At 36.1% G+C, this 23,035-nt stretch overlaps 1 long non-coding RNA gene across 1 annotated transcript; it reads left to right on the plus strand.

The window, feature by feature from the left end:
* The first annotated feature begins 684 nt into the window (after positions 1-684).
* On the plus strand, positions 685-12,270 carry LOC141548377 (uncharacterized). Its single transcript, XR_012483922.1, has 3 exons — positions 685-795; positions 8,378-8,480; positions 12,124-12,270. It is a non-coding gene; the product is annotated as an uncharacterized LOC141548377 (long non-coding RNA).
* Positions 12,271-23,035: the final 10,765 nt, after the last annotated feature.

A 23,035-nucleotide genomic window follows, 5' to 3' on the forward strand; every position in this document is an offset into this window, starting at 1 on the left:
ATACCCTTTGACCCAGCATTGCTGTTATTGGGCTTATATCCCAAAGAAATACTAAAGAGCGGAAAGGGACCTGTGTGTGCCAAAATGTTTGTGGCAGCTCTTTTTGTTGTAGCTAGAAACTGGAAGTTGAATGGATGCCCATCAATTGGAGAATGGTTGGGTAAATTATGGTATATGAAGGTTATGGAATATTATTGCTCTGTAAGAAATGACCAGCAGGAGGAATACAGAGAGGCCTGGAGAGACTTAAATCAACTGTTGCTGAGTGAAATGAGCGGAACCAGAGGATCGCTATGCACTTCAACAACAATACTGTATGAGGATGTATTCTGATGGAAGTGGAAATCTTCAACATAAAGAAGATCCAACTCACTTCCAGTTGATCAATGATGGACAGAAATAACTACACCCAGAGAAGGAACACTGGGAAGTGAATGTAAATTGTTAGCACTACTGTCTATCTACCCAGGTTACTTATACCTTCAGAAGCTAATGATTAATGTGCAACAAGAAAATGGTATTTACACACATATATTGTGTCTAGGTTATATTGTAACACATGTAAAATGTATGGGATTGCCTGTCATCGGGGGGAGGGAGTGGAGGGAGGGAGGGGATAATCTGGAAAAATGAAAATAAATAAATAAATAAAATAGTGAGGAAACTTCTACTAACTGGCTGCTATTTTTCAACTCAGAGATGACAAGAGACAACACCCCCCTGCTTGGTAGAATTCTCTAAGCTTCAAGAACAGGAACACAGTTACAATTTACCGATGTCCCTTGAGACACTAAAGTAAGTTTGCTGCATGTTTTATCCTATGCCTTAATTAAAAGGGGAAAAAGTATACACATAATTGGCCTTTTTTAATAGTATATTGCTAAAGCAGGTTTCACATGATCCATAACAGAATTGGATGGACACTTTTTCTAAGTTTCTACTTATTTATAAAACTGGATATTTTTCTAATAATCTTTTTTTAATGTTCCTGGAAATATTATGTTAATGTTTCTTCTAATATATTATTTCATTTACAAGAATGTTTTCAGAAAGCACTTTTTAAACCACATGTTTAATATGCATTGTTTATATTATTAAAATATGTTTATCTTTACATATTATATAATAATATAAAATATTTTATTTTAATATAATTTATTTTCATATTAGTTTCATTTACATCATCCTCTTCTACCTAGGGATCTATCCCTTGTCATCATAATCATCATTCCCACTACAACCAATCATCATTATGTTTCTCAACAAACCTTTAGTAATCAGTTCAGTAATTATTTAACCAGGTATTAGTGTTAATTGCAGAGGACACAAAGAAAAGCAAAAACTTGGTCCCAACCCTCTGGGGGTTCATTTTCTCATGGAGGAGACAATATACAAAATTTTATTTATAGATGAATATGTTTTGTATCCAAAGAGGGGAAAAAAAGAGGGCCGGGAAGTATAGTTTAGCAAAACCAACATATCAGCTTTAATTGGCAAAATATGCAATATTATATACTCATTGTTCCCCATTTCTGCAAACAGGGAAGGAGATACATTTTTTCACAACTTGTTTCAATATGAACTTGGTAAATATAAATAATTCTATTTCTTTTAAATTTTCTTTCTTCCCTACTGAAGCATTTCTTTCTATTTATGTTGTTATAGTTACCATACATTTTTCTTTCATAATTCTGATATCCTCATTTTGTATTAGTTCACATGAGTAAATTGTCCAGAATTGTTTATATTGATCAGTTCTTTTTTTAAAATTATTTTTATAATTATAACTTTTTTTGACAGTACATATGCATGGGTAATTTTTTACAACATTATCCCTTGTACTCCCTTCTGTTCTGAATTTTTCCCCTCCTTCGCTCCACCCCCTCCCCTAGATGGCAGGCAGTCACATACATGTCAAATATATTACAGTATATCCTAGATACAGTCTATGTGTGCAGAACCGAATTTCTTGTTGCACAGGAAGAATTGGATTCAGAAGGTAAAAATAACCTGGGAAGAAAAACAAAAAATGCAAACAGGTTACACTCATTTCCCAGTGTTCCTTCTCTGGTTGTATCTACTTCTATCCATGATTGATCATTTGGAACTGAAGTAGATCTTCTCTTTGTTGAAGATAGCCACTTCCATCAGAATACGTCTTCATGCAGTATCGTTGTTGAAGTGTATAATGATCTCCTGGTTCTGCTCATTTCACTCAGCATTAGATCATGCAAGTCTTTCCAAGCGTCTCTGTATTTATCCTGCTGGTCATTTCTTACAAAACAATAATATTCCGTAACATTCATATAACACAATTTACCCAACCATTCTCCAATTGATGGGCATCCGTTCATCTTCCAGTTTCTAGCCACTACAAAAAGGGCTGCCACAAACATTTTGGCATATACGGGTCCCTTTCCCTTCTTTAGTATGAGCTAATTATCATTTTTAAAAAATATTTATTTATTTATTTATTTTTATAATTATTACATTTTCTTTGACAGTACATATGCATAGGTAATTTTTTTTTTTTTACAACATTATCCTTTGTACTCCCTTGTGTTCTGAGTTTTTCCCCTCCTTTCCTCTACCCTCTCCCCTAGATGGCAGGCATTCCCATACACATTAAATATCGTATAGTATATCCTAGGTATAATATATATGTGCAGAACCGAATTTTGTTGTTGTTGTTGTTGCAAAGGAAGGATTCTATTCGAAAGGTAAAAATAATCTGGGAAGAAAAACAAAACAAAACGAAACAAACAAACAAACAAAAAAAAACAATGCTCACAATTTACACTCATTTCCCTGTGTTCCTTTTCTTGGTGTATCTGATTCTGTCCATCATTGATCAATTAGAATTGGATTAGCTCTTCTCTATGTTGAAGATATCCACTTCCATCAGAATACATCCTCATACAGTATCATTGTTGAAGTGTACAATGATCCCCTGGTTCTGCTCGTTTCACTTAGCATCAATTGATGTAAGTCTCTCCAAGGCTCTCTGTATTCCTCCTATTGGTCATTTCTTACAGAACAATAATATTCCATAACCTTCATATACTATAATTTACCCAACCATTCTCCAACTGATGGACATCCATTCATCTTCCAGCTTCTAGCCACTATGAAAAGGGCTGCCACAAACATTTTGGCACATACAGGTCCCTCTCCCTTCTTTAGTATTTCCTTGGGGTATAAGCCCAGTAGTAGTATGGCTGGGTCAAAGGATATGCACATTTTGATAACTTTTGGGGCATAATTCCAGATTGCTCTCCAGAATGGTTGGAGTCTTTCACAACTCCACCAACAATGCATCAGTGTCCCAGTTTTCCCACAGCCCTTCCAACATTCATCGTTATTTGTTCCTGTCATCTTAGCCAATCTGACAGGTGTGAAATGATATCTCAGAGTTGTCTTAATTTGCATTTCTCTGATCAGTAGTGATTTGGAACACTCTTTCATATGAGTGGAAATACTTTTAATTTCATCATCTGAAAATTGTCTGTTCATATCCTTTGACCATTTATCAATTGGAGAATGGCTTGATTTCTTATAAATTAAAGTCAATTCTCTGTATATTTTGGAGATGAGGCCTTTATCAGAACCTTTAACTGTAAAAATGTTTTCCCAATTTGTTACTTCCTTTCTAATCTTGTTTGCATTAGTTTTGTTTGTGCAGAAACTTTTTAATTTGGTTTAATCAAAATTTTCTATTTTGTGATCAATAATGGTCTCTAGTTCTCCCTGGGACACAAACTCCTTCCTCCTCCACAAGTCCGAGAGGTAAACCATCCCATGTTCCTCCAATTTATTTATGATTTCGTTCTTTATGCCTAAATCTTGGACCCATTTTGATCTTATCTTAGTATGCGGTGTTAAATGTGGGTCCATGCCTAGTTTCTGCCATACTAATTTCCAGTTTTCCCAGCAGTTTTTGTCAAATAATGAATTCTTATCCCAAAATTTGGGATCTTTGGGTTTATCAAACACTAGAATGCTATTTTTATTCACTAGCTTGCCCTGTGAACTTAACCTATTCCACTGATCAACTAGTCTATTTCTTAGCCAATACCAAATGGTTTTGGTGACTGTTGCTTTATAATATAGCTTTAAATCAGGTATAGCTAGACGACCTTCATTAAATTTTTTTTTCATTACTTCCCTTGAAATTCTCGACCATTTTTTGTTCTACATGAATTGTGTTATTTTTTCTAGGTCATTAAAATATTTTGTTGGGACTCTGATTGGTATAGCACTAAATAAATAGATTAGTTTAGGGAGCACTGTCAGTTTAGGGAGTACTTTCAGTTTAGGGAGTACAGGCTGTGTAGGAGGATGACTCAAGATTCAGTTAGAATCCTTGTGCCAGGAAGCTTCTAAAGCAGGTAGCCCTCCATGGTGAACTTAGGGAAGGGCGTGGGCAAGCAAGTTGAGGAGACTTCAATGAATTTGTGATGTGTATTCCTGTTAAAAGGCATGTCCAAATCATTGAGATCACAGATCTATTTGGAAATGATAAAAACACAATCATAATGTATGCCTTGGAAAGATTTATTTTAATTTCATTGTAATGTTAGAAAACAAAAAAAATTGAAAGTTCAGCTGACTTCTTAATATTGATATATTGAGGTCAAGTTGATTGAAAAATTTCAGATAACGTCCTGTATATAAATATTTTGAAGTCCCTAATCTATTTTGAAGTGCATGATCTAGGAGGACATAATCAGTATTTTTATCTCATCCTGCTCACAGAAACTTGGATATTACATACTTTTATAATTTTAAAAGAACTCAGTGAAAATAATTTTATAACTTTTTTGATTTCATTTTAATATTGCAAGAAAGCCTTGTAGACTCTAGGCAAGCTTAGTTGTGTGTAGATGATATGTTTTAGAGTAATCAGTTTTGGTTTTTGGTGGTCCTTTTATGTCAAACTGAAAATGGGTCACTGAGCTGTACATCAGGATTTCTGTGGGCTACACATTGACTTAGTTACTGGTATCTGCTTTACTGCATTTCTTTATTTTGTAACGTTTCCCAGTTACTTTTTAATCTGGTCTAGGGAGTACTTGGGAGTGTAGTGTGTCCCCGAGATATGGATTTGACGTCTCTCGCCTAATCTCTGAACTCTGTTGGTCAGAGAATTTTGCTTTTAGATTATCCATTTGTTTGCATCATCCTTTCCTAATTCCCTGCCTCTCTTCAGTCTGAACCATATTGGTCTGTCAGGGAATCGAGGTTCAGGTTTTTCTTGTTCTTTTAATTTCCATTGTTGTCTTGTGTATGGTTCTATGTATCTTTGCATCATTTCATGCAGTTCTTCCCAAGTTATTCACAAAGTTAACTATTTCTTATAGGGCAATACTATCATGCTACATTTATATACTACAATTTGATGACTAAGCAGTCTCTTCTTGGCCACTACACAAAGTGCTGAATAGGAATAGATGTACTGACCACTTGGCTTTTCTACCTGTGTGTCACACTTTTTTCTCTCATGGCCTCAGTGCTGCAGCTAAACTGGGTTACTTGCTGTCTTGTATCTCTTTGCTTTTGTTCAGGCCCTTTTCTGTTCCTCGTGTGTCCATCTGGCTAAGTGGTAAGGTGAATAATAGAGTGGTGGGCCTGGAGTTAGGGGGATCCGAGTTCACTTCCAGCCTCGGAGAATCGCTAGTTGTGTGACCCTGGGCAAGTCACATATTCTCTGCCTGACTCAGCCACTATAGAATGGGTGCTAATAATAGCACCTACCTTGCAGGGTTATTGTGAGGATCAAGTGAGGTAATATTTACAAAGTATACTTAGCCTTTTACCCAAACTTTTGTTTCTAGTCTTGTTTCTTGTAAGCAGAGGCCTTCACTAAAGTCTTAATCTAATGCCTTGTTATAACATTATACAATAATCCTGACTTCTCAAAAGTTATTCCACTGAGACTTGGGCTCTAGCAGATTCTTACCAAGCCGAGAAGTCTAGGCCCAAGTGAAGGACTGTCACTGTGTGTTCTCGCAGGACCAAGCTAAGCCAATTTAGAGAAGTTTGTCAGCAGAAGCGATAAATTTGGGGACTACTAGTAACTCATTAAACCTTGAGGTAAGGGAGAGTTATATTTATGTTTATATTTCACGATGTGTGGGGTACGGGGACCCTAACCCAAAATTGACTACTGGCAGACTCCTCAAAGTGAAGGTAGCAAGTTTCATTAGAATCTCGGACAAGTGGCAAGTCCAGAATGAGCAGGGCTGCCTTACAGAAGCAGAGAGCTCCCTTAAATAAGCAAGTGCTAGCCAACCCTCCCAAAGAAACCCCCTGATGCAAAGCTTTTTATATGGTGGGTGGGGGGATAGTGGGCTGAAGAGAGATGAGGTAACTAGCAAAAAAAAATTCTTCCAGATCATGTGATTTCTAAGAAAGCAAAACAGAGGGCCAAGGCTTCCCTTACTGTTAACTCCCAGCTGCTTACCTCAGCAGGGGTCAACTGGTTTCTTACCTTCCCCAGGTCTTTGGACGTCTCTGGATCTGATTATCTCAATCAGAGAGCTACCTCTTTAGAGGTTCCTCTACAGAGCACCCAAGTCACTCAAGTATGCGGCAACAGGTCTTTATTCTAACTCTTTACATAGTGTTCCCTAACCTTCCCTCTAGCCTTCCTTCTGGAGTTCTTTCTTCCTCAGAGTTCCCTTGAATTCCCTTCTGGAGTTCCCTCCCACCTTTTGCATCCCCCTTTATAGTCCCCAGGTCATATGACTGAGAGTGCACAAGTTTGAGCATAATCAGCAAGAGCAAGGAGGCTTTTCCTCATCAATGAGGTTTACTCAATACCTAGAATGCCCTGTTATCAGGCTCAGGCAGAATAAGCCTCCAAGTGCCTCTTATACTCTGCCCTTGAGATCAAGGGTTTTGAATGTCTGTTCATATCCTTTGACCATTTATCAATTGGAGAATGGTTTGATTTCTTATAAATTAGGGTCAGTTCTCTATATATTTTGGAAATGAGACCTTTGCAAATGTTCACTTTCTGAATGTTTCTACTTCACTTAGTCCCTGAAATAACTAGGGTTCATTCGATTTGCAAGCCTTTGAAAAAAAAGAAAGAAATGCAGGGATTACTCTAGGAGGTTTCCAGGGCTCAGAATCATTACATTGCTTTAATTCAGGCTTACTTCCCAACACATCTTGACAGTTGGATTAAAAGTTTTGCTTCAAGTGAAAATATCATAGTTAATTTGAGAACATGAAGAACAGTAGAGGGCACATGAGTGAAACTCCAAGATGGATCACATTAGGACACCAGGAAGATTTACCAAGAGATGAGAGAAAAACGCTCAGGGATCATGAAGAAGATGTCAAAGATAAGCTTTACCTCAGGCTCCCCTCCACAGTGCAATGGAACTAGGCTGTCCATTAGATGATCTCTATACATAATTCTAGCCACCCTCTCAGCCTTTTCCATCTTTACATTGTTTGGTACCTAGTAATACTAAAATTATTCTAGATAAAGTAGACTTCTCTGAATTGGGCCTGCAAACCTAGTTTCCGTTTCTAGCAGTATTTCTATGAGAACATTGATTCTTTTCAAAAAAATCGATTTGTAACAATTAACACAAACCATTTTTAAGGTGAGGAACTATCTATGAATAGAATTTGACCAGTTTCTTATAAATTGCTTCCATCTCTGTTTTACCAAAAAAGGAAGGGAGAAGAAGGAGGAAATGGGTGCTAAGAGATTCATCTGAATACTTCACAATAAAAAGACATGGTAGCTGATGGATATTAGGAGATCTTGCCAGAAATAGAGATGAATTCCTATGAAAAAAAGATCTACAAGTAACAGAATTTAAAATGTCTTACTATAGAATCTCTAAAAGGTGAAACTAGTTAACCACAATTTCAGTTTCAGAAGTTAGTTGCTAAGAGATAAAGGTAGGGTAGGACTTGAGATATTGCAAAATAATCTACAAAATCTTTTTTTAAAAAAGCTTTTTACCCTCAAAACATATCCATGGATAATCTCTCAGCATTGACTCCTGCAGAGCTTCCCTTCTCACACTTTCCCCTCCTTTTCCCCACCTTTCCCCCAGATGGCAAGCAATCCTGTACATGTTAAACATGTCAAAATATATGTCCAATCAAATATGTCCTAACATATTTGCACAATTCTCTTCCTGCACAAAAAAAGAGATCAAAAGGGAAAGAAAATGAGTAAGAAAACAAAAAGAAAAAGAACAACAACCAAAAGTGAGGGTGCAAAATCTTGTTTCTGTGGCAAAACAAACATTTCTTAATAAACAGACAGAGTACATTGTTATAACTAGCATTGTTATTCATAGATGTTCAAGAACCATTGAGACTGATTCTACTTCTTCTTTCCTTGCAGAATTATTGGAAGTGTCCTTCCTGTGACAAAATAAATCCTCCACTTCCACCCCATTGCCACAGATGTTGGACTTTGTGAGAAAATTGGCTTCCAGAGGAGAAAGGTGAGATTTTGGATAAAGTCACACTAGAAAATCCCACACAAGGGGAAAAAGGGGGCTTTGATGTTCCAGATTATAAGAACAATAAAATCAATGACTCATGTGTTGAGGAAAGTGAAGAAAAGATACTACAGACATCAGACTCCCAAGAGAATGAGGATTATTCCCAGCCATCAGCATCTAAAAGTATCATGTGTAGTAGTCAGGAAGATGCTGGAGAATTTGAGAGAAAAGAAGCACAAAGCAAACATTCTTAAGAATGTTCACACATGGCTGTGAAATTTATTTAAAATTTTATTTTTGTGCTTTTTTTCTGAGAAAATGAGTATTTTAGTTATCTCTAGTTCAGTTTGCTTTTTGGAAAGAATTTTTTTATTCTTTTCCTTAAGGAAAAATAATTTGTTACTAGGTTTTCCCATTTTTGTATTATTTTTATTAGTATTCATTTGTATTACTTTTAGAGACAGCAGGGTATAGTGGATAGAATACTACTCTGGACAGATCTAGGTTCAGATAACACATTGGACACTTGAAACTAATTTGACTCAGGATGAATCACTCAATCGATCGATTCTTAAGATTTATTTTCTAAGTCAGATAATTTGAGAGTAAGTCATAAACACTTATATTGGATTTGGGGAAACTATAGCTCATTTACTGTGTGCGTCATTAAGAATTACTAGTTTGAACACTGACTATTTTTATTTGTTAAATAGTCCTCTTCTGGAGTTTGGGAGTGTCAGGATTTTTTAACAATTTGTATAAATGATTTAATAAATATTATTGAAGTTTAATATTGTTGGGGAAAATGAGTGTTTTTGAATTGCAAATAAGATACTCTTCAGATTTCTGATTCTTTGAAGTTTTATCTGGTCTGAGTTCCAAAAATATAGAAAATATCTGCTGATAAAAACCTGTTAGTTTATTTTCTACCTCAAGCTCCTTTGCTGTTGTGTATGTAAACACAATCTTTTGTGGAGCCCATTGGAATTCATTCTTTTTCCATTCCTTTGCACCAGGAAGAACCACTGTAGGCAGATCTTTTTAAGGCCTCCAGTGCAATTTAGCATTGACCTTTTGACTGAATACTAGCATATCCCAGACCTCACTTAAAGTTCGGTTTTGAGTTGGAAAGTGTTTTTTTTTTTTTTTTCCTACTAAGTTGAAAGTAATTCAGATATTTCTGAATGAATATATTATTTTGGTCTGGGAGTTGGAAAGTTTGTTTTTTTTTTCTACCAAGTTGAAAGTAATTCAGATATGACGAAATGAATATATTATTTTGGTTTCTTACAAGGCCTTGTGGAGGTGTCTTTGAGTTTTAATGTAAACTTAAATTGCAAGCTGCAGACATGAAAGCACATTCTTATAGAATCTCCCCCACCCCCAATTAAATATTTATTAGATTTATATTGTTGTTAAACCATTTGCCATATATTTGATTTCAATGTGTTAATATTAGGGGGTGTCAGTCTTGGTTATTTAAAATAGATAATTAATGTGAATTTCTACTTTTCCTTGCCGTTGAAGGTGAGCTTTGATCCACATTTACGATTTTGGATATGGGCACCTGCCATGTCAGTACATTATGATTTTTGTTTTGGGGAGCGGATTTATTTTCATAATTATTGCTGCTTAGTCTGGGAATTCGTTGAGCCACAAACTAATTTGCTGACTGGAAAGCTAATTCAGATTTGGAAACTTGTCATAAAAATTCATGTAGCTAATTGAAAGTTCATTATAAATGTGTTTGTGAAAGTTAATAAAAGAAAATAAATATACTAGAGCTAGTTTCTTCAATTTGAATTGAAGACTGTTAGTGAACCAGAGAGCTAAAGATGCAGATCATTTCCCTAGAATGTATGCTCCAGCCTGATGTGTGTGACAGGGCCATGGAGTACAACTAGGGCATGGCTGGGGGTGACTTAAAAGAATTGCAGATTTGGGGGCAGCTAGATGGCTCAGTGGATAGAGCCCCAGCCCTGAAGGCAGGAGGACCTGAGTTCTACTCTAGCCTCAGACACTTAACACTTCCTGGCCATGTGACCCTGGGCAAGTCCCTTAACCCCAATTGCCTCAGCCAAAACCAAACCAAACCAAACCAAGCCCTAGAGGTTCCACTTAATATAAAGCAAAATGTCCTGACCACTAAAACACAGACCTGACTGCTTTGAGTGCTAGTGAGTTTTTTCTTTACTGGAGGATAATGTAGATATAGCATGCTGGAGTTCTGTACCAGGACTGGAATATAAAGTAACTGAAAGGAGAGCAAAGACACAAAGCTATTTAGAACATAAAATATTACTGCTTTGAATAGCTGTGAAACCGATGCCTATAGATGTATATACACACAGTATGGGCAGAGGTCTTTTGTTTTTAGTCCTTTGTTAAAACATCAGCACATCTCTAGAAAAAAATGAATTGTGGGGAAATGGAATTGTACCGGATTTGAAGTTAAAACCTGCTTTGAAAATTTTAAATTATTTTTCCTCTCCTGGGGGGAAAAAAGTAAAACGAAACTTATATGCATAGTCAAGCAAATCTGATTCTTACACTGACCTAGTCCAATAAATAGGACTCAGGCTGCACCCCGAGTCTATCACCTTTCTGTCTGGAGTTAGGTTGCAGTTTCATCATGAATCTTCTGCAAGTGTGTTTGGTCATTCAAGTTCAAGTCTGAAAGACTTGTTTTGACAATGTCAAAAATACAGGTTTTTCCCTTGATTCTCGACCCTTTGTATTAGATCATAGAAATCTTTCTGAGTGTCTTTGAAATCATTTCTCTTATCCTACTTATATTTCTTATAGCACAATGGCAATTCCCTTATATGTTCATATACCGTAATTTGTTCAGCCATTCCCCACGTGGTCAGTATTCCCTTAGTTCCCATAAAGAAATTGTGTTTTTGTTTTGTCATTTTATTAAAAAGGAATTGTTATATTTTTGAACATTTGGATTCTTTATTTTAGCAGTATATTGCATATATACTGATAGATAACAGTATATATTGTTTTATAGATTGTTAGATTGCTAGATCAAAAAAGGATGCATAATTTAGTCCCCTTTGGTACTCAGTTTCAGAGTAATTCCCATTGTGACTGATGTGGAAAAAGTTCTGTACAATGGCACATTAATGTATCTGTTCCTTACAGCCTCTCCAACATTGGTCATTTTCTTACGTATTTATATTTTTAATTTGAAACAATGAACATTGCTTTCTTTAAAAGCTCCTTGATTGCTTCATCTGTACCTCTGGGTTAGACTACAGGATTTCTGGGATGCCTTCCAACTCTTTTCTTCTGTGATTGGTTGCAGAAGAAATTTAAGATCTGTGCTTCCTGAAGGAAGAGGGTGGACTTTTCATGCTGTCCTGTTACATTTTCAGTGTGGTCTTTTGGATGTATCCATTGAGAGGTTCTACCATTCCCTGACACTCAAGTTAAAGTTAACTCCATCTCCATTTCGATTTACTATCCCAGCAAAACTGATACACCTGTCAAAATGTGGGTAAAGGTTGAATCAAATACTGTCAGGGATCTTATGATTGCATACCACGTATATGCTAAATTATTGACTTTGTACCCGTCTTTGTGAAATTCTCCTTCTCTTTGTCAACTCATTCATGTTTATGTTCATTCATTTCAGTCATGTCTGACTCTGTATGACCTGTGGACCCTAGCACAACAGTACTGTCCACGGGACCCTAGCACAGCAGTACTGTCCACGGTGATTTCTTGGCAAAGATCCTGGAGTGGCTCACAGGTTCAGTGACTTTCCCAGGATCACACAGCTGGTAAGTACCTGAATATGGCCTAAGCCACCTAGCTCCCTCATTAAACTTGTCCATACAGCTGCTTCCAGACCAGGTTGAAACTTGCACCAGGAAGCTTCTGACTATGTTGTATTTCTTTTTTTTTTCTTTTTTTTTTTAATTTTTATTTTCAAAAAATATGCATGCATTATTTTTTAACATTGACAATTGCACAGCATTGTGTTCCAAATTTTCCCCTCTTGCCCCCACCCTCTCTCCTAGATAGTAAGCAATCTAACATATGCTATGCAATATTCAATATATGTAAACATATTTATACAATTATCTTTTTTTATAATATTATCCCTTGTATTCATTTTTCCAAATTATCCATCCCCTCCCTCCACTCCCTGCCCCCGATGACAGGCAATCCCATACATTTTACATGTGTTACAATATAACCTAGATACAATATATGTGTGTAAATACAATTTTCTTGTTGCACATTAAGTATTAGCTTCCGAAAGTATAAGTAACCCGGGTAGATAGACAGTAGTGCTAACAGTTTACATTCACTTCCCAGTGTTTCTTCTCTGGGTGTAGTTATTTCTGTCCATCATTGATCAACTGGAAGTGAGTTGGATCTTCTTTATGTTGAAGATTTCCGCTTCCATCAGAATACATCCTCATACAGTATTGTTGTTGAAGTGTACAGTGATCTTCTGGTTCTGTTCATTTCACTCAGCATCAGTTGATGTAAGTCTCTCCAAGCCTCTCTGTATTCCTCCTGCTGCTCATTTCTTACAGAGCAATAATATTCCATAACCTTCATATACCACAATTTACCCAACCATTCTCCAATTGATGGACATCCATTCAACTTCCAGTTTCTAGCTACAACAAAAAGAGCTGCCACAAACATTTTGGCACATATAGGTCTCTTTCCACTCTTTAGTATTTCTTTGGGATATAATCCCAATAGCAGCAATGCTGGGTCAAAGTGGATGCACAGTTTGATAACTTTTTGGGCATAGTTCCAGATTGCTCTCCAGAATGGTTGGATTCTTTCACAACTCCACCAGCAATGTATTAGTGTCCCAGTTTTCCCACATCCCCTCCAACATTCATCATTATTTGTTCCTGTCATCTTAGCCCATCTGACAGGTGTGTAATCATATCTCAGAGTTGTCTTAATTTGCATTTCTCTGATCAGTAGTGATTTGGAACACTCTTTCATATGAGTGGAAATAGTTTCAATTTTATCTTCTGAGAATTGTCTGTTCATATCCTTTGACCATTTATCAATTGGAGAATGGTTCGGTTTCTTATAAATTAGGGTTAGTTCTCTATATATTTTGGAAATGAGACCTTTGTCAGAACGTTTACTTTTAAAAATATTTTCCCAATTTGTTACTTCCTTTCTAATCTTGTTTACATTAGTATTGTTTGTACAGAAACTTTTTAGTTTGATGTAATCAAAATCTTCTATTTTGTGATCAATAATGATCTCTAGTTCTCCTCTGGTCATAAATTCCTTCCTCCTCCACAGGTCTGAGAGGTAGACTATTCTCTGTTTCTCTAATCTATTTATTATCTCATTCTTTATGTCTAAATCTTGGACCCATTTTGATCTTATCTTGGTATATGGTGTTAAATGTGGATCCATATCTAATTTCTGCCATACTAATTTCCAGTTTTCCCAACAGTTTTTTCCAATTAATGAATTTTTGTCCGTAATGTTGGTATCTTTGGGTTTGTCAAAGATTAGGTTGCTATAGATGTACCCTTTTTTGTCCTTTGTATCTAATCTGTTCCACTGATCTACCGGTCTATTTCTTAGCCAATACCAAATGGTTTTGGTGACTGCTGCTATATAATATAGCTTTAGATCAGGTACACTTGGACCACCTTCCTCTGACTTTTTTTTCATTAGTTCCCTTGCAATTCTCGACCTTTTATTCTTCCATATGAATTTTGTTGTTATTTTTCTACGTCATTAAAATAGTTTCTTGGGAGTCTGATTGGTATAGCACTAAATAAATAGATTAGTTTGGGGAGTGTTGTCATCTTTATTATATTCGCTCGGCCTATCCAAGAACACTGAATGTCTTTCCAATTATTTAAACCTGACTTTATTTTTGTGGCAAGTGTTTTATTATATCTTCTCTCAGGCAGATCCAAACGCTTTGGTAAGTCACATTATCTCGATCAAATGCCTAAGTATAGCTGACATGTTATTGGACACTGAAGAGAATCATATTGGTTTTTCTATTTTAGGGGAGTTGTAGATTATCAAGATAGACTGGTGTAAGTTTACATACATAGAGACAACCCAAAAAAACATACAGAGCTTGAGAGTAAGTGATTTTTGATGCATACCTTGAAGAACTTAACTATTACTTAAGATAGAGAATGAGGAAAAAGTCCATCGCCCAAGGAAATTGTCCCCTCTTGTCTAGTAAGTACTAGAAGGCTTCCTGAAAGAGATGGTATTTTTAGATTTTTTTTGAATGAATAGGTAAAGTCATTTTAGTGGGCTGAGGTTGAAGGGGGATATTTTAGATGTACTATGGCATTTGGAGACTTGGCAGGGAATAAACAATAGCTTTGCTTTGAGAAGGGATGTCTGAAAGTAGAAGTGACAAAGTGTATAAAGGGGAGGAAGCCATAAGAGAAAATTGCTTTGTACTCTGCCTGCCAGTTGGAGAAAGCAAATAGAATTAAGTTTAGAATGTGCTTTCTCTATTATGGGATATTTGTTTCCCACGCACCAACCCCGGGTCTGTCACTAAGCAAATTCCATTTTCTTTGGGGTTGGAGGTAAACTAAATATTAGTTAAGAAACAATAATCACCAGTCCTGAATTCAAATCTGAATTTGAAACAAGCAGGAAACCCAAAGATTTTACTGGAAACACAGTGAGATAATTCAACTCCACCAGTCATTTTATCCTCATTTTACCCTGCTAAGTCATTTAACCTTTCTGGGATGAATTGATTTCTAAGAACCCTTTCAATTTCAGAATATGCATTTTAGAGTAAGCCCTTCCTTTCCTTTCCCTCACATGTATGTTTTATTTGAAAGAAAAAACCCAACAACTTATTTTTAAAAGATGAATTGTGACATTTTAAAGAGTCATTAAGCCATTTTAAGTTGCAACTTTGCCAAAATTTGGCAGACATTTTGATACCATTATAACTAACATTATACAAACAAAACCAAGAATTAACTATTTTGTCTCTTAAATACTAATTCTTTTATTGATATTTTAATATAGAATGTACTTTTATGTTCTATTATGCGTGTTCTCAGTCAAGTTTGCAGATTTCTTCTTGTGGAAATCTGCTGACATATATAAATCCCATTTTATTTAAAAGTGCTTACTGCTCTTTCTCTATTCCTTTCTATTTTTTTTCCCACTTGGTTACCTATTTGGATATTAGAAATCCTAAAGGGAAGAATAAATAGAATTATCCTATTTTGCATCCCTACAAAATTTTAAAGAGTTTATCTGTTATTTTTAAAAATTTGGTTAACTTAAAAAAAAACTTCCAAAATCTTAGATCATTTGAAACAAATTGCATCAATTTGACCGTTGTGTCACTGTCATTATGTCTTACTCTTTGCAACCCTATAGACCTATGCATGCCAGGCCTTGTATCTTCCACTGTCTCTCAAAGTCTGTTCAAACTCTTGTTCATTGTTTCCATGACAATATCTATCCATCCCGTCCTATGCTGTCCCCTTTTCTTTTGGCCTTCAATCTTTCCTAACATTGGTGTCTTTCCCATTGAGTCCTATCTTCTTCTTATGTGACCATAGTATTTCAGCTTCAGCTTCATTATTTGCTTTCTAGTGAGTAGCCTGAACTAATTCCTTAAATCTTAACTGAATTGACCTTCTTGCCATCCAAGGGACTCTCAAAAATCTTCTGCATCACCCCAATTAAAAAGAGTCAGTTCTACAGCACTCAACTGAAGGAAGAGGAAGGAGGAGGAAGCTCCCGGTCCAGGTGCAGATTCCCCTGCAGCCTCCCTGCTCAATCACCTGGACGCGCTTGCCGGGTTCTGGAGACGGAAGCCTTATCTGAGGGAGGTTTGACATGAGCCAAACTTCAGGGGGCAACAGATGCCCAGCAGCCCCTGCGGAAACCGCCTTTCTGGTGGTGCTGCTGTTGGATGGATACAGGAGGGGGTAGGATTGGAATTTTCCTGCAGCAATCCATGGTGGGGGTGGGGGTAGGTTGGGGGTGGGTGGGAGGGGTCTTACACTGGGCATAATGCAATTACAAAGAACGTCCAGTGCCTCAGGGCCCTTGTCTCCTGGGTGTACCAGTCAGGGGCCTTCCAATTATAATCAGCTAGAAGGAAGGTTCCTATGGCTCCAAGGTAAGCCCCCCACCCCCTTCTTTTCCTGAAAGCTTTGTCTTTTTACCACCTGGGACCCCTTGTGTGGATGGGATGCTATGTTAGGGCGGAGGGTTCTGTATGCTTTATTTGTGCCGCATGGTATGTGATGCTAATGAAGATGCAAGGCTGGAACTGCTTGGCTGGCCGTGTAATTGCCACTAGTGTCAGCGAGCTTCCTTCTTTGGGACCTCTGTATATATTAAAAAACAAAAAACAAAAAGCAGGTGTGTGTCAGGGGGAGGTGAAGGGAGGACTATCGGAATTGGTTAACTAGCCACCTAAAAAATGTTAAATCCCCTGAGGAAAGTCTTCAACCCTTCCCCCCTTTAAACAGGATTTATTGGAAGGACTTGGAGAAGAATCTCCATGGGTAGGCTGGGAAAAAATTGCTCTCTGAAGTCTTCAATCAGCACGTGTTTATTAAGCAGTCAACTAGTATTTATTAAGCACCTACAATATGTCTGCTTTGTGCTGGCTTCTAGAATAACCAGAGAAATGAAAGTCCCCAATTTAGGAGCTTTCTTGAGGGAGTGGAGAAGGGAAGAGCAATATGGAGATATATAAGATGGTGTGTGTGTGTGTGTGTGTGTGTGTGTGTGTGTGTGTGTGTGTGTGTGTGTGTGTGTGTGTGTGTGTGTGTGTGTGTGTGTGTATGAATGGGGTTATGGAACCATTGATGTGTAAATTGCTTATTTATAAGCATGTCTTTTCCCCAAATAAGACACAGTGCAGGGAAATAGGGTTTTATTTCTAATTCTGCATGTCAGTCAGAGACTTCATTATAATGTGCTAATTGATATGAGTGATTCTTCCACTTGTACAAATCCAAAGTTTTTCACATCTTCCCTTAAATCTTCCCAAGTCCTTTCACTTATTTGCCCAAGCATTTAGAATACAACCATTATATATAATCAGGCTGGAAACGGCAAGATAAGACATAATTGACTTGCATTAACAATTCTGTTGACCATTGCTCTGATCATAGAAAGTAGTTACAGGAGGAAAAAAATGCAAGAACATAACTATAGCATGAGTAGTTAAAACTCAACTACCAATCAATTGTCCCACTAACTGCCAGAGGGTGGAGCTTTGAGACTCCCAAAAAGCATTGATTAATTAACTATAAGCTCAAGAAAATTTTTATTCCCACCAACAGATTCAATTAATCAGACTTCTGATAAATTCTAAACAAATATTTATCATACCCTTATATTGATAGCAGAAAGGAATATTTGTCTCAATAAGTTCACAACTCAAACAATTATCATATCCAAGGAGATGTTTCATAAGTGAGCATTATTCATACAAATCAGTTTGCTTTTAAAATACCAAATATGTGGGAAAATATCCCAAATTGGATATTGTCCTTAACAGAAACCTTTTCAAAAGGACAAAGAAAAAAAAACCTATTATTTTTGAGGCTCTTTAAATAATCTCAGGATGACCCAATATAATCCTTAAAATGATGCAGGTAGTAGCCCCCCTTTAACTTGGAGGCCTTTCTCTGTTGGTGATTTTTAAATATATTAATGTACCAATTTGCCTGTCATTCACTCATTTTAAGAATGAACAAAAATGATGGATAAACCAAATGAAAACAAATTCTACCTAATCTGTCCACCTCCATCCTCCCTATTGGGTTAAATTGTATGTTAACGTGTATAAAAATGGTCATTGGGGAAAGTTGAGACAAGTTTTTTCATCCATTCATACCTCCATCCCTGTGACCAATAGTCTTGTTAATTATTGTTCTCTGGGCACTGGTTCCCAAACCCTGGCAGTGAATGGAATAGCTGAAGATGACTATCCCATGTTGAAAGTTCTTATTAAATGTTTCCTCCTTTTTTGCCACCCAGGACACCTTGAAGCTGTTATTTCATTGCTTCCTGGATTGGAGAGTAGCTTAAGTCTGGGGACTAAAAAAAGCAATTTGGGGCACTTCCCTTGGGGTAGTAAACTTGGGTTAGTAGGGACACATTTTTAGTTGGGTAAAGAATGATGAAGAATTTCAGGCCACAGGAATGGACTTCATGTTTGTAATGTGGTGTATTTCTCAAATACTAGAGAAAGACGGGTATCGTTTATTTTAAACAGTTGTTCAAGACTAAAGTGTTGCCTTTGAATTCCTGCGTGATGAAAAATTTTCTCCTAAGATTGAAAGCAAAAAAGTCTTTTGAGTATTTCTAGTATTAATTAATTTCAGGAGGACCCGAGTTCAAATGTGGCCTGAGACACTTAACACTTCCTGGCTGTATGACCCTGGGCAAGTCACTTAACCCCAATTGCCTCAGCAAAAAAAAAAAAAAAAAAAAGGTGAAAATAAAAAAAAATTAATTTAGATCTAGAAGTAGAAAGGCAGATGATGATCACATTTCTTGGCTAAGATGTTTTAAAAAAAAACATTAAAATTCTAACCTATTGCATTACATTGGTCTGGAGAACTTACTGAATAAATATAGCCACAGGAGCATGAGATTTAGAGATAATAAATTTTAAGGCATAATGCTAACCCAGCAGGAGCTCTTAACTTGGGGTTCTTGAACTTGTTTGGAAAAAAATATTTTTGTAACTGTATTTCAATATAATTGGACTCCTATGTAAATTCTGTGTATTCTATTTTATACACTGGAAAACATTCTGGGAAGGAGGTCCACAGACTTTACCAGACTTTCTTTCCCCAAAAGGTCCATGACACACAAAAAGTTCAGAATGCCTGACGTATAAAAAGGTGATGATTTGGAATCAGTTTGGGTTCAAATTCCTACCCTGCTATTTTTTATCAGTGATTTAAACTCTCTGGCCTCAGTTTGCTCATTTTACAGATAAGGGTACTGAGGCCCAGAATTTATGATTTGAATCCTGCTCCCCTGACTTTTCATCCATTCCTCTTTAAACTAGATCATTCAGATGAGCTTTGGGAAAGAATTTCACCAAGAAACCTTTGCTTTCCCCCCCAACTTTCATTGTTTTACTTTGTTCTTTAGAATCTCTTAAGAGATTAGAGTAGTGGAAATTTTTTTTAAATGGTTTCCCCCATCCCCCTACAGGACCAGGCATTCTCCATAACTATCATTTATCAGTGATAAATCATTGTATCAATAGGTATCGATAGATCCTATAGTGTTTCTTACATGAAAAACATCTGTATTCAAACAATTGCAGAAATTTCTAAGGATTGTACTTCCTCTCATCACCAAAGAAAATTATCACTTAGGAAGCCAGCCTACTGTAGAAATGAACCATACCTGACTCCTTTCCTGTGAAAGGTATACTTAGCACTGAGTCAAACAGCTGCAAACTCTGGCAACAAGTGAGTCTATGGGATTACCTTCATTTCACCTTCAATCATCAATGTTACATATTAAAGACCCCCAGAGAAAGACCTGGAGCATACTGGGTGGACCTTCTAGAGCAGAGGCTCTCAGTACTTCCTTACTGCTTAAAAATGATTGAGGACCCCTTTCCCTTTCCCTCTTCCCCGCAACTTTTGTTCATGTGTATTTTATCTATCTATATTTGATATTAAGAATTAAAATATCTTATTGTGACCTTGCTGAATTCCTGAAGGGCCTTTGGGAATCTGGGGGACTTTCTAGCACACTTAGAGAGCCATTGCCTTATAGAATATGTGCTATAGACCAGAATTGCAAGCTGAGAAGTCCTGGATGGAGGGAGTGCCCACATCCATAAAAGCATGGATCCATTAAAGAGGTTCTTTTGTAGTAATCTTGGATTTCCTCATGCTAGGAAGCAATGAGGAACTAAAACTGTGTGCCTTACTGACTGTTATGGGGGAGGTTATTCTTAAGGCTTTTTTTTAAAATAGAATTTTATTTTTTCAAATACATGCAAGTACATGTTTTCAACACTCTTTTTAAAAATTAATTTATTCATTAGTTAATAAGAAATTTTTTAAAAATTTAAATTAAAAATTTTAAAAAAAATTAGAAATAATTAGGCAATACACTGGATCGAATATGGGGAATTAAACAGTAATTGTTCCCTGAAATAAAAACCTCCACAGGTCTGGGAGGTAGACTATTCTCTGTTCCTCTAATCTATTTATTATCTCATTCTTTATGCCTAAATCATGGACCCATTTTGATCTTATCTTGGTATATGGTGTTAAGTGTGGATCCATATCTAATTTCTGCCATACTAATTTCCAGTTTTCCCAATAGTTTTTTCCAAATAATTAATTTTTATCCCTAATATTGGTATCTTTGGGTTTGTCAAAGATTAGATTGCTATAGATGGACCCTTTTTTGTCCTTTGTATCGAATCTGTTCCACTGATCTACCGGTCTATTTCTTAGCCAGTACCAAATGGTTTTGGTGACTGCTGCTATATAATATAGCTTTAGATCAGGTACACTTAGACCACCTTCCTCTGACTTTTTTTTATTAGTTCCCTTGCAATTTTTGACCTTTTATTCTTCCATATGAATTTGGTCATTGAAATAGTTTCTTGGGAGTCTGATTGATATAGCACTAAATAAATAGATTAGTTTGGGGAGTATTGTCATCTTTATTATATTCACTCGGCCTATCCAAGAGCACTGAATGTCTTTCCAATTATTTAAATCTGACTTTATTTTCGTGGCAAGTGTTTTTTAATTGTTCTCTTATAATTCCTGACTATTCTTTGGTAGATGCATTCCGAAATACTTTATACTCTCAACATATGTTCGGAATGGAATTTCTCTTTGTATCTCTTCCTGTTGCATTTTGTTGGTTATATATAAAAATGCTGAGGATTTATGTGGATTTATTTTGTATCCTGCCACTTTGCTAAAATTCTGAATTATATCTAGTAGCTTTTTAGCAGAGTCTTTGGGGTTCTCTAAGTATACCATCATGTCATCTGCAAAGAGTGATAGTTTGATTTCCTCATTTCCTACTCTAATTCCTTGAATCTCTTTCTCGGCCCTTATTGCCGAGGCTAGCGATTCTAGTACTATATTGAATAGTAATGGTGATAGTGGACAACCTTGTTTCACTCCTGATCTTACTGGGAAAGGTTGCAGTTTATTTCTATTGCATATTATGCTTACTGACGGTCTTAAATATATGCTCCTGATTATTCTAAGAAATAGTCCATTTATTCCTATACTCTCAAGAGTTTTTAGTAGGAATGGATGTTGGATTTTGTCAAATGCTTTTTCTGCATCTATTGAGATGATCATATGGTTTTTATTAAGTTGATTATTAATATGGTCAGTTATACTAATAGTTTTCCTAATATTAAACCAGCCCTGCATTCCTGGTATAAATCCTACTTGATCATAGTGTATTATACTGGGGATGATTTTCTGAAGTCTTTTTGCTAAGATATTAGCATCAATGTTCATTAAGGAAATTGGTCTATAATTTTCTTTCTCAGTTTTCGATCTACCTGGTTTAGGTATCAGTACCATGTCTGTGTCATAAAAGGAGTTTGGTAGGACTCCTTCATCCCCTATTTTTTCAGATACTTTATATAGCATTGGGGCTAATTGTTCTTTAAATGTTTGGTAGAATTCACATGTAAATCCATCAGGTCCTGGGGATTTTTTCCTGGGGAGTTGATTAATAGCTTGTTCTATTTCTTTTTCTAAAATGGGACTATTTAAGCAATTTATCTCCTTCTCTGTTAATCTAGGAAGCCTATATTTTTGGAGGAAATCATCCATTTCACTTAAGTTATCAAATTTATTGGCATAACGTTGAGCAAAGTAACTCCTTATCATTTCTCCAATTTCCTCTTCATTGGTGGAATGATCCCCCTTTTCATTTGTAAGACTAACAATTTTATTTTCCTCTTTCTTTTTTCTGATCAGATTTACCTAAGGTTTATCTATTTTATTGGCTTTTTCATAAAGCCAACTCTTGGTTTTATTTATTAATTCAATAGTTTTTTTACTTTCAATATTATTGATTTCTCTTTTTAATTTTTGTATTTCAAGTTTAATTTTTGGTTGGGGGTTTTTAATTGGGTCTTTTTCTAGCCTTTTAAGTTGCAAGCCTAATTCGTTAATCTTCTCTTTCTCTATTTACTTCAAATAAGCCTCTAAAGATATACAATTTCCCCTTATTACTGCTTTAGCTGCATCCCACAGATTTTGGTATGATGTCTCATCATTGTCATTATCTTGGGTGAAATTATTAATTGTTTCTATAATTTGCTGTTTTACCCAGTCATTCTTTAAGATGAGATTATTTTTTCTTGTAATTTTAGATGCATTGGTATTATTTGTACAAAAACGTTTAAATTTTCCATTTTACCTCAAGTTATCCATCTCACTTTGCCTTTATTTCTGGGTTTTGGTCATAAACTCCATATCCTTATATCTGAAAAGTAATTTTTCCATTATCAAACGATTAACTTAGAATATCAGCCTTTATGTCTTAAATCATGA

This window comes from Sminthopsis crassicaudata, chromosome X (genome assembly GCF_048593235.1).
Source record: "Sminthopsis crassicaudata isolate SCR6 chromosome X, ASM4859323v1, whole genome shotgun sequence".
Lineage (NCBI taxonomy): Eukaryota > Metazoa > Chordata > Mammalia > Dasyuromorphia > Dasyuridae > Sminthopsis > Sminthopsis crassicaudata.